The sequence below is a fragment of the Acinonyx jubatus genome, chromosome D1 (assembly GCF_027475565.1).
Source record: "Acinonyx jubatus isolate Ajub_Pintada_27869175 chromosome D1, VMU_Ajub_asm_v1.0, whole genome shotgun sequence".
Taxonomy (NCBI): Eukaryota; Metazoa; Chordata; class Mammalia; order Carnivora; family Felidae; genus Acinonyx; species Acinonyx jubatus.
Window position 1 is genome coordinate 15,540,337 of NC_069390.1, and position 9,742 is coordinate 15,550,078.

The window sequence follows — 9,742 nt, forward strand, 5'->3', positions numbered from 1 at the left end:
GAGGAAATGGAGTCTTTCAGAAGGTAGCTTTCCTATGGTCGTAAAGCCAGTGGAGCCAGCATTTGAACCCAGGCATTCTTTTCTTTTTTAAGTTTTTATTTAAGTAAACTCCACACCCAACGAGGGGCTCAAACTCTCGACCCTGAGGTCAAGAATCACATGCTCTTCCAACGGAGCCAGCCAGGTGCCCCCAAACCTGGGTATTCTGATGCCAGAGTCTAGAGCCTTCTTTCTGGTAGAATGTTCCTTATTTTGGCTTTGCCTTATGTTTCTTCATGATCAGATTCAGGGGATGCATTTCTGACCAGAATACCACATAAGTGACATGTCCTTCTCAAGCATCACATCAGAGGGCACATGATGTCTATCCGCCTCTCGATGGTCACTCTGTCTATAGTCAATGTGGTGCTTGAACTCACAACCCCAAGATCTAGAGTCACACGCTGTACTCACTGAGCCAGCCAGGCGCCCCTCTGACTTTTCTATACGTTAAAAATTGTTTTGGGGCGTCTGGGTGGCTCAGTCGGTTAAGCGTCTGACTTCGGCTCAGGTCATGATCTCACAGTTTGTGAGTTCGAGCCCCACACCGGGCTCTGTGCTGACAGCTCAGAGCCTGGAGCCTACTTCAGATTGTGTCTCCCTCTCTCTCAACCCCTCCCCACCCTGCTCATGCTCTGTCTGTCTCTCTCAAAATAAATAAACATTTAAAAAAATTTTTCAATAAAAACTGTTTTTATTTTGGAACAATTTTTATAGAGCTTACTTAAAAATAAAATATTTAAAAAAAAAAGCCACAAAGATAGAGTTCCCACATACCCCTCACTCAGGTTGTTTCTCGTACTGTTATCATCTCCCATTACCATGGCCCATTTGTCAAAATCAAGAAGACATCAGTACATTACTATTAAACTCCAGACTTTCTTCAGACTTCACCGTTTTTTCTTTAAAGTCCTTTTTCTTTCCTGGATCCAATCCAGAACATCATATAGCATTTTGTCGTCATGCCTCCTTAGCCTCCTCTTGTCTGTTACCGTTTCCCAGTCTTTCCTTATTTTTCATGACTTTGACAGTTTTGAGAGGTCCCAGTTAGGTATTTGGTAGAATGGTCCTCAATTGGTCTGATGTGTTCCTCGTGATTTGACTGGAGTAATGGGCTTCTGGAAAGAATACCACAGAGAAGTGTCCTTCTTATCACATTACAGAAGCCTTTTAAAATTTTGTGGGCAAGTGTGTAGATCGTCTTACAGCCACCAAGACAAGCTTCATATGTAAGTTCCCTTGTTGAATGGCTGTCACCAGCCTGGAGTGGCCTTTCTTTGGTCTCTCTCTGCCCTCAGAATATGGGGGGTGATGTTAGAGTTCACCTGGGATGCCCCCAAGGTGGTTGCAAACCAACACCATGTTACTAGGTCAAAACTAGAAACCATATGACTGACCATCTCTAAAGATGCTAAAAGGGGGGCACCTGGGTGGCTCATCCAGTTCTGATGCTGGCTCAGGTCATGATCCCAGGATGGTAGAATCGAGCCCTGCATCAGGCTTTGTACTGAGTGGTGGAGTCTGCTTAAGATTCTCCCTCTCTCTGTCTCTCTGTCTCTCTCTCTACTGCCCCCATCCCTCTCCCCTGCTCGCACTTGCTTTCTCGTGCTCTCCCTAAAAAAAAGTTAGGGGCACCTGGGTGGCTCAGTCAGTTAAGCCTCTGACTCTTGATCTCGGCTCAGCTCATGATCTCACGGTTGTAAGCCCAAGCCCTGAGTCAGGCTACACGTTGTCAATTCAGAGCCTGCTTGGGATCCTCTCTCCATTTCTCTCTGTCCCTCCTCCACTTGCTCTCTCTCTCTCAAAATAAAAAAAGGAAAACATTTTTAAAAACCAATAAAGAAGAAAGCAGATCTGAGAGATTAAAAAAAAGCTCAGTCCAGGTAACATTCCCTAAACTCCTGGATGCAGCCATGCCTGAAGCCATCTACTTGTAAGAGTCAATACGTTCCCTTTCTCCCCCACATGCCCACCATCCCACCATCCCAAAGCAGATTGGGTAGGATTTTATATTACTTGCACACAGAAAGTCCTAATTAAGATACCAGATAAGTATTTCAGTTGAGATAAGGCAATTTAAAAACCTTCATGAAGGGACATCTGGGTGGCTCAGTCGTGAAGCATCTGACTTCAGCTCAGGTCATGATCTCATGGTTCGTGAGTTCGAGTCCCACATTGGGTGAGCTCAAGCCCTGCTTTGGGTGAACACAAACCCTGCTTTGGGTGAGCCCTGCTTCTCTCTTTCTGCCCCTCCTGGGATTCTTTCTCTCTCTCTCTCTCTCTGCCCCTTGCTCACTTGTGCCCTCTCTCTCTCTCTCTCTCTCTCAAAATAAAATAAAATAAAATACACATGAGGAAAACTGTGAGATACATAATCCCATCTATAATTAGCTGAGGAACATGAAGGAACTCAGAGGAACAATGAGCAGGATGGACCTGGAAAGGACCTGAAATACAACAAATATATATTGAGTGCCTAGTATGTGCTTGGTATTGTTCTAGGCACTGAGGATACTGAAGTGAACAACAACAAAAAGACAAAAATCCCTGCCCTCTTGGACATAATTCTAGAATGTTGGGGGCAGGGGAACAAATTTAAAAATTATATAGTACTCTAGAAGGTGATAAAGGCTAGGAAGAAAAATAAAGAAGGGAGAATAGAGAATGCCAGCTTGTTTCTGAAATCTTCACAAGTGAGCCCGTGAAAGAGTGCTTATTCATCACAACTTTAGCACAAAGAGGTTAAGTGATTTGCTCAAAGTTGTCAACTGCAAGTGGCAGAATGGGAATCAAAAAATAGGAAAGAAGTTATAGGACCTTTAATCTCTCTCCCAGGTTAGACTGCCTCCCAGCCTAGGAGTCTTTTAACTGGAAAATTCACTCATCTTTCACTGGGGTTCATTATTATTATTGATCTCTTGTCCTGTGACCTGAGGTCATACATGGGTAGAAATGGCTTTTGACATTACTGACCGTCCTTCCTCTTCCAAACCTTTCTCTTGACCTCAGTGACACTTATGTTCTGGTCCTGTTTCCTTTCCCCTCAAGGGACAAATTAGTTTGCTCCTTTTGATTCATATTCCTCTCACCACATGAATATGGGTCACCAACTAGAACTCACTATATTGAACTCTATCAGGGAACACCACTCATTTATATCACAGTCTTGTGAGTCATTCAGTATGGAGCTTGGGCAGCTGTATACAACAGCCCTATACCTTTTGCACTTCCCTTATCTATGCTACTGGCTTCCGTTCCATTTCTGCAGATTCTCCCCAAATTTCATGGGTAGCTTCTGCCCTGCACCATTGGAGAAAATGGTAAAGCACCCTGCATCCCCACCCACCCATCCTTGCAAGAGGTTCTTTACCTCTCTGTGCCCACAGCCATCAGTGGGGGCAGAGACGGTGGATATTTTGTTAGCACCACCAGCACACAAATCCACAAAGAATTCTTTTGGTAGATGGTCTCTAAGGTTAGATATTGTCTCGTTAGACACAATTGTTAGATATAAATTGTATTGACATCTAAATAATTTCTGGACTTGGTTAGAAGCAACTTGTAAGCTTCTTATAACTCTAAAACCTACAACTTGACATATTTCTGCGTGCCAAGCTGGGTAGGTGTATTATTTCATTCATTCCTCATAACTGTGTGGAGGAGACATTACATTGCTCATTTGTCTAAGATTCAGAGAGTTCCTGTGATCTAAGATCACGCACTGGTAGAAACAGAATTTGGACCCAGTCCGTTGGACCTCAAAGATCATGCTCCTTCTGGTTGCGTAAGCTGCCCCCAGTATCACCTAGCACCATGCTGAGTACAGGACAGTAATAATTAAAACTATTTCAATATACAGCTAAAAAAAATCTTATCCTATGCACAATTCCACTTACCATTCAGTAATAACCCTGAGAGGTAGGTAGTAGTGTCATCCTTAGATTTTGATACAGAAACTGAATAACAAAAGACAAAAAGTTTTCTGAATCATTTAGATACAAAGGAGAGCCAGGATCCAAATGCAAGCCTTCTCCAGGTACTTCATTCTGAGCCATGCTCTGTGTTTGATACAGAACATGTGAGCTAGGGAATGAAGGGTTAAGGACAATGCCTTTTTCCTTTAATAGTCTATAGTCTCCTAGGCACTGAAGTATGTGTTCATTCGTGCAATATTTACTGAGCACCTAGTATGTGCCAGGCGCTGAATATGAAACAGTGAACAAAGGCTGTCCCAATTACTGAACTCCCGGAGCTTGCATTCTAGTGGAAGACAATTTCAGACAGTAAGTGCTACAGGATAATGTGGTAGGAAATAAGGGGTAGGTAAATTTAAATAGAGGTCAGAGAAGCCATTTCTGAGGAGGTAACATTAAATGAATGCCTCAAGAGGCAACCTGCTGATAGATTCGTTGTTTGATATCAAACTTAACTAGTTTTTGTTGGCCATTAGGCTGTTTATGGGTTTGAATACCCTTTGTACCTCATATTGCAGATGCCCTGTTATGCCCAGAATTCGTGATCCCCAAAGACCACCAAGGAGCCGAGTCCGATGCAAAAGCAAGGAGCCTTTATTCAAGCTATCTCGAGCTCAATCTCCTACCTGCACCGACGCAGCGGTGAGATGCTGGAGAGAGAGCGAATTTCAAAAGCACAAAGGCTTATAGGGGTCTAGGGGCAGTTGGTGGGGTGATGGTCGTGGCCTTAGCAGAGTCCTGTTGCGCAGGTTGCCAGGTATAGTTTGAACGGGAAGTTTGAACAGGTGAGTGGGAAGTTACTCAAGGGGAGGTGGTTTTAGCGGTGAGCGGGAATTTCTTTCTGCGGTTTTCCCAGAAAAGGGGGCCATGTCGGGGACAGTCACTCAAGATGGAGGACACAGGACAAAATGGAGTTGGCCGGCCTAGGTCCGCTCTTTCATTCCCCCCTTGTCATGTAGCTTATGGACCCAATCGTGGGACCGGCTGCATTTCTGTTTTGTCTTCTTCTGTTACTAGGGGCTTGTACTGAGCACGGAGGACCATTAGTTGGACGGCTCCCAAGCGGTCCCTGACAAACTGGACCAGCCTGTTGATGATACAGGGTCCGAGGGTTACTAGTAGGAGCAGGATGGCGAGGGGTCCAGCAAGGGCCGAGATGAGGGTAGTTAACCAGGGAGACCAGTTGAACAAAGACTCGTACCAGGACTGAGATTGTTCTCTAACTTTCATTGTTGCAGCCCTTCCCTTATGAGGGCCATAGATTCTTTTACGACCCCCGAGTCATCAACATAGAAGCAACATTCTTCCCCTAGGGCTGCACATAATCCTCCTTGCTGCATGAATAATGTCTAATCCCCTTCTGTTTTGGAGTACTATTTCTGATAAAGAAGTAAGGGATTCCTGTAAATGAGAAATTGATTTCTCAATTCTTTCTATGTCTAAGTCAATGGCTGCCCTTAGGGTGCCGTAGTTTTTGTCCTGGATGACGAGTGAGGATATTCCAGTCCCTGCCCCCGCTAATCCCAGTCCCAAGAGCGCAGCCAGAGTTAGGGTTGTAATAGGCTCTCTTTTACTTCGGGGGTTAGTAGAGCCTAACCTGTTAAGAATTTTTTCCCCCGAATGGTACACTAGCTTGGGGATCAACTGCAGGAGTATGCAGAAGCCTTCCTTCGAGGAGTTAAGGACTTGGGAGTGGACACAGGGAGTGAGGTCGGTGGAACAGGCCCACCATGCATTTTTGGGGGGAAGTAGATACACTGTCTCCCTGGGGACTGTTAGGGTTTCATTACAGAGATGTGACTGCCCGGGGGGCATGTGGCCTATGCAAGTGCCCTGTCCTGTTATTGCCTGGAGGGTTAGTCTTACAGTAGCCTGCTGCCATCTGCAGGAGTTAGAGTTGGAGGCTGTTGTAAAATTGCCTTTAATGGCAATATCTTCGTAATATGGGGGCCGGACATCTAGACAGAGCCAACAGGACTTGGTCGGGTCAGGCCTAGAAGTGTTTAGTACCTGGTATGCTCCGTGCTCCATAGGGGGTCTGTATCAGATAGTAAGTTGTGACCCGGGGCAGGAGATGTGGGTGACGCTCCGGTAGGGACAGGGGATGTGGAGGGCTGTGTGGCCAGAGCCTGGGTGTTTCTGGGCGTGGCCGTCCGGGCGGGGGCAGGTCGGGGAACTAGTACTTGGTTGGGTCCTACCCCTGTGGGCGACTGCTGGGCAAGGGGGGTTGCTTGCATTCGGAGGGTAAATAACATTCCTTTATCTCTAGGCCCAAGTCTGACCTTGTCATAAAGCCTGACCCCCCAGGTTTTTCCAGCTTCCCACCCTGTTGCCTTTTTTCCTTGTTCTGTGAAAGATATTGACACAGGATTACCATGGCCCGAGACATATGGTGGTCGGGGGCCACTGGGCCGTGTTACCACAATGAGATCTCCGGTGTGTGGTGGGGTCCACCAGATGTGTCCAGTGGTGACACATGACCAAGAGGCACAAAAGTAGTCTGCCGCATCCCCACAAGTGTCCCCATGGTCTTTTCCACCGGGACAGACATAGAAGTAAAAGTCTTGTCGCCTGAACCCTGTGGTATCAACCCTGGGGTGGCCAGTATAAGGGGGAAACAGGCTTTCTAAGTCTACTCGTAATTCCGGGAACCATGTGTCTCTAGGGTGGATCTGGGATGTCTGATTAAGTATTGTCCCTGAGCTGGTGTCTACGATCTGCCAGGTAATGTTTTGGGGGGCGTGGGGACTCCCGGCAGCATGAGCAATGACAAGCAGAGTTAACAGAGTTACCAATATCAGGTGGGTCGAATGCGCTATAATAGCTTGAGCTTGAGCAGGTTGTGTTGGTCCCGATTGACGGCCCATTGCGTGACGAAGTCCTTCCGGATCGTGGGGGGGGGGGGGGTCCGCTGGCCGAACGTGGGTGTGATGGACCCAGGTCGCGATACCGTCTACTTTGAGAGTGGTGGGGGTTGTCAGCACCACGATGTAGGGTCCCTTCCAGCGTGGCTCGAGGGTCTCTTGGCGGTGCCTCTTGACGCAGACCCAGTCTCCGGACCTGTACTGGTGAGGTGTCAGGGTTGGGCCGGCCTCGTAGATGGCACGGAGGCGTGGCCAAATGTCCTCGTGCGCCTTCTGGAGCCCTCTCAAGGAAAGAAAAAGTTCTTGATCTTTAAACTCAGCAAGAAGTTCAGCTCGAAGGTTGGGAATAATAGGGGGTGGCCTGCCAAACGTGATCTCATAGGGAGTAAAACCCAGGGTGTAAAGAGTGTTCCTAACCCGGTAAAGGGCATACGGTAGGAGAGTCACCCAGTCCTCGCCAGTCTCCATGGTTAATTTGGTAAGGGTCTCTTTTAGGGTTCTATTCATTCTTTCTACCTATCCTGAGCTCTGGGGCCTATAAGCACAATGTAATTTCCCCCCACAGCCTTGGCTACTGCCTGCGTTACCTGTGAGATAAAAGCTGGCCCCGTTTCATGCTTGGTTGGGTATGCCTCCATACAGCCAGAGGTGTCTGTAAATACTAAAAGATATTTATAACCATACTTTCCTGGTTTAACTTCATTGAAGTCGACCTCCTATTGGGCTCCTGGTCTGGTGCCTCTGAGCCTGCTTCCTTTTTTATTTGATGTGGCTCTCGAGTTGGTGAGTTGGCAGGTCTTACAGGCACATACAACTTGCTCTATTTTGGTGTCCTGTTGGTGAATCTTGATTCCGGCATGTTGGATTAAGTCTTTTAATTTTCGGGCCCCCATGTGAGTAGACCGATGCATGTGCTCTGATACTGAGACTCCGAGCTGGTCTGGCAGCACGAGCTCCTTGTTAGGTGTATACCACCATCCCTTTATCTCCTAGGCCATGGGGAGTTTTGTGATCCACTGTAACTCCTCCTGGGAGTATTGGGCTGGTCTGGTAAAACTGGGTCTCCTGGGTCCAGTAGTTGTATGGTCATGGTGGGAACTGAAGTAAGGCCTACTGCCTTGGCTGCCTGCTCAGCCTTTCGATTACCTCTAGCTACCGGGTTATCAGTATTCTGGTGCCCTTGGCAGTGGATAATGGCCAGCTTGGCAGGAAGCCATAAGGCTGTAAGCAGGTCAAGTATCTCCTGCTTATTTTTTATAGTCCGTCCTTCTGTCGTTAGTAACCCCCTCTCCTGATAAATTGCCCCATGAATATGAGCTGTGGCAAACACATAACGGCTGTGTGTGTAGATGTTAAGCCGTTTTCCAGCTCCCAGTGTCAGCGCCTTGGTGAGGGCGACGAGCTCTGCTTGCTGGGCTGACGTTCCGGAGGGAAGAGCCTCTGCCCATACGGTGTCCGTTTCGGTGACCACCGCTGCACCCACATACCTGTGTCCGTCCCGCACAAAGATGCTGCCATCAGTGAACCAAGTAGCCTCGGCATCAGGGAGGGGCCCGGTCGGTCATGTCCGTCCGGAATCCATGTACTTGCTCCAGGATCCCTGCACAATCATGTAGTGGAGCATCTAGGTCAGGGTCGGGCAGCAGAGTTGCAGGATTGAGGGCCGCACTGGGGTGGAACCGCACCCAGGGATGGTTGAGTAAGAGGCTCTGGCAATGAGTCATACATGTGTTGCTCATCCATCTATCAGGAGGCTGTTTCAGGACCTCTTCAATGGCATGTGGGGTCATGATCCAGATCTCCTGTCCTAGGGTCAGTTTGTCTGCATCCTTGACAAGGAGTGCTGTCGCCGCAATAATTCTTAGGCATGGCAGCCAGCCGGCAGCCACTGGGTCTAGCTTCTTGGACAGGTAAGCCACCGGGCGGTTTCAGGGGCCTAAGGCTTGAGTTAGAACCCCTTTTGCTATTCCCTTGTGTTCGTCTACAAAGAGGTGGAAGGGCTTCATAATGTCTGGCAGGCCCAGGGCTGGGGCACCTAGGAGGGCCTTTTTCAACTGATTAAAGGCAGTTTCCTCTTTTTCAGTCGATTCAAATGTTTTTCCCTCTTTGGTAGCTTCATATAGGGGCCTGGCGATCTCAGCAAAACCCGGGATCCAGAGGCGACAGTAGCTGGCCGATCCTAGGAATACCCTTACTTCCCTTCGGGAGGTGGGAGTAGGGATCTTCAGGACAGATTCTTTTCTGGCATCTGATAACCGCCGCTGTCCGCCCTCCAGGATGTATCCCAGGTAACTTACCCTCTCCCTGCATATCTGAGCCTTTTTCGCAGATGCCTGGTACCCTAAGGCCCCCAGGGTAGCCAGCAGGTCCTGGGTCCCTTGCTCACAGTCCTCGGCCGTGTCGGCAGCAATCAGGATGTCACCTACGTACTGTAGGAGGGTGAGGCCAGGGTGCTCCTTTCTGTACTCACCCAGGTCCTTGTGTAGTGCCTCGTCGAAGATGGTGGGAGAATTTTTGAACCCCTGAGGCAGCCATGTCCAGGTGAGTTGTCCGCTGTAGCCCTCCTCTGGATCATGCCACTTGAAGGCGAACGAGGGTTGGCTTTGGGGTGCCAGCGGCAGACTGAAGAAGGTGTCCTTTAAATCTAATACAGTATACCAGACCCTGGAGGGTGCCAAGGAGCTCAAGAGAGTACGTGGGTTGGGAACAGTTGGGTGTATGTCCGTGACCCTCTTATTTACTTCCCGGAGGTCTTGTACCAGTTGATAGTCATTTGTGTGAGGCTTTTTGACCGGCAGTAGGGGGGTGTCCCAGGCAGACTGACAAGGAACTAGTACCCTTAGGTTTCGTAGTCTCTGGATGTGT

General features: G+C 48.3%; 1 long non-coding RNA gene across 1 annotated transcript; it reads right to left on the minus strand.

Annotated features, from left to right (window-relative positions):
* Positions 1-784: 784 nt before the first annotated feature.
* On the minus strand, positions 785-4,715 carry LOC128311776 (uncharacterized). Its single transcript, XR_008290346.1, has 2 exons — positions 4,640-4,715; positions 785-1,157 (listed from the first exon to the last, which is right to left on the minus strand). It is a non-coding gene; the product is annotated as an uncharacterized LOC128311776 (long non-coding RNA).
* Between the last annotated feature and the right edge of the window lie 5,027 nt (positions 4,716-9,742).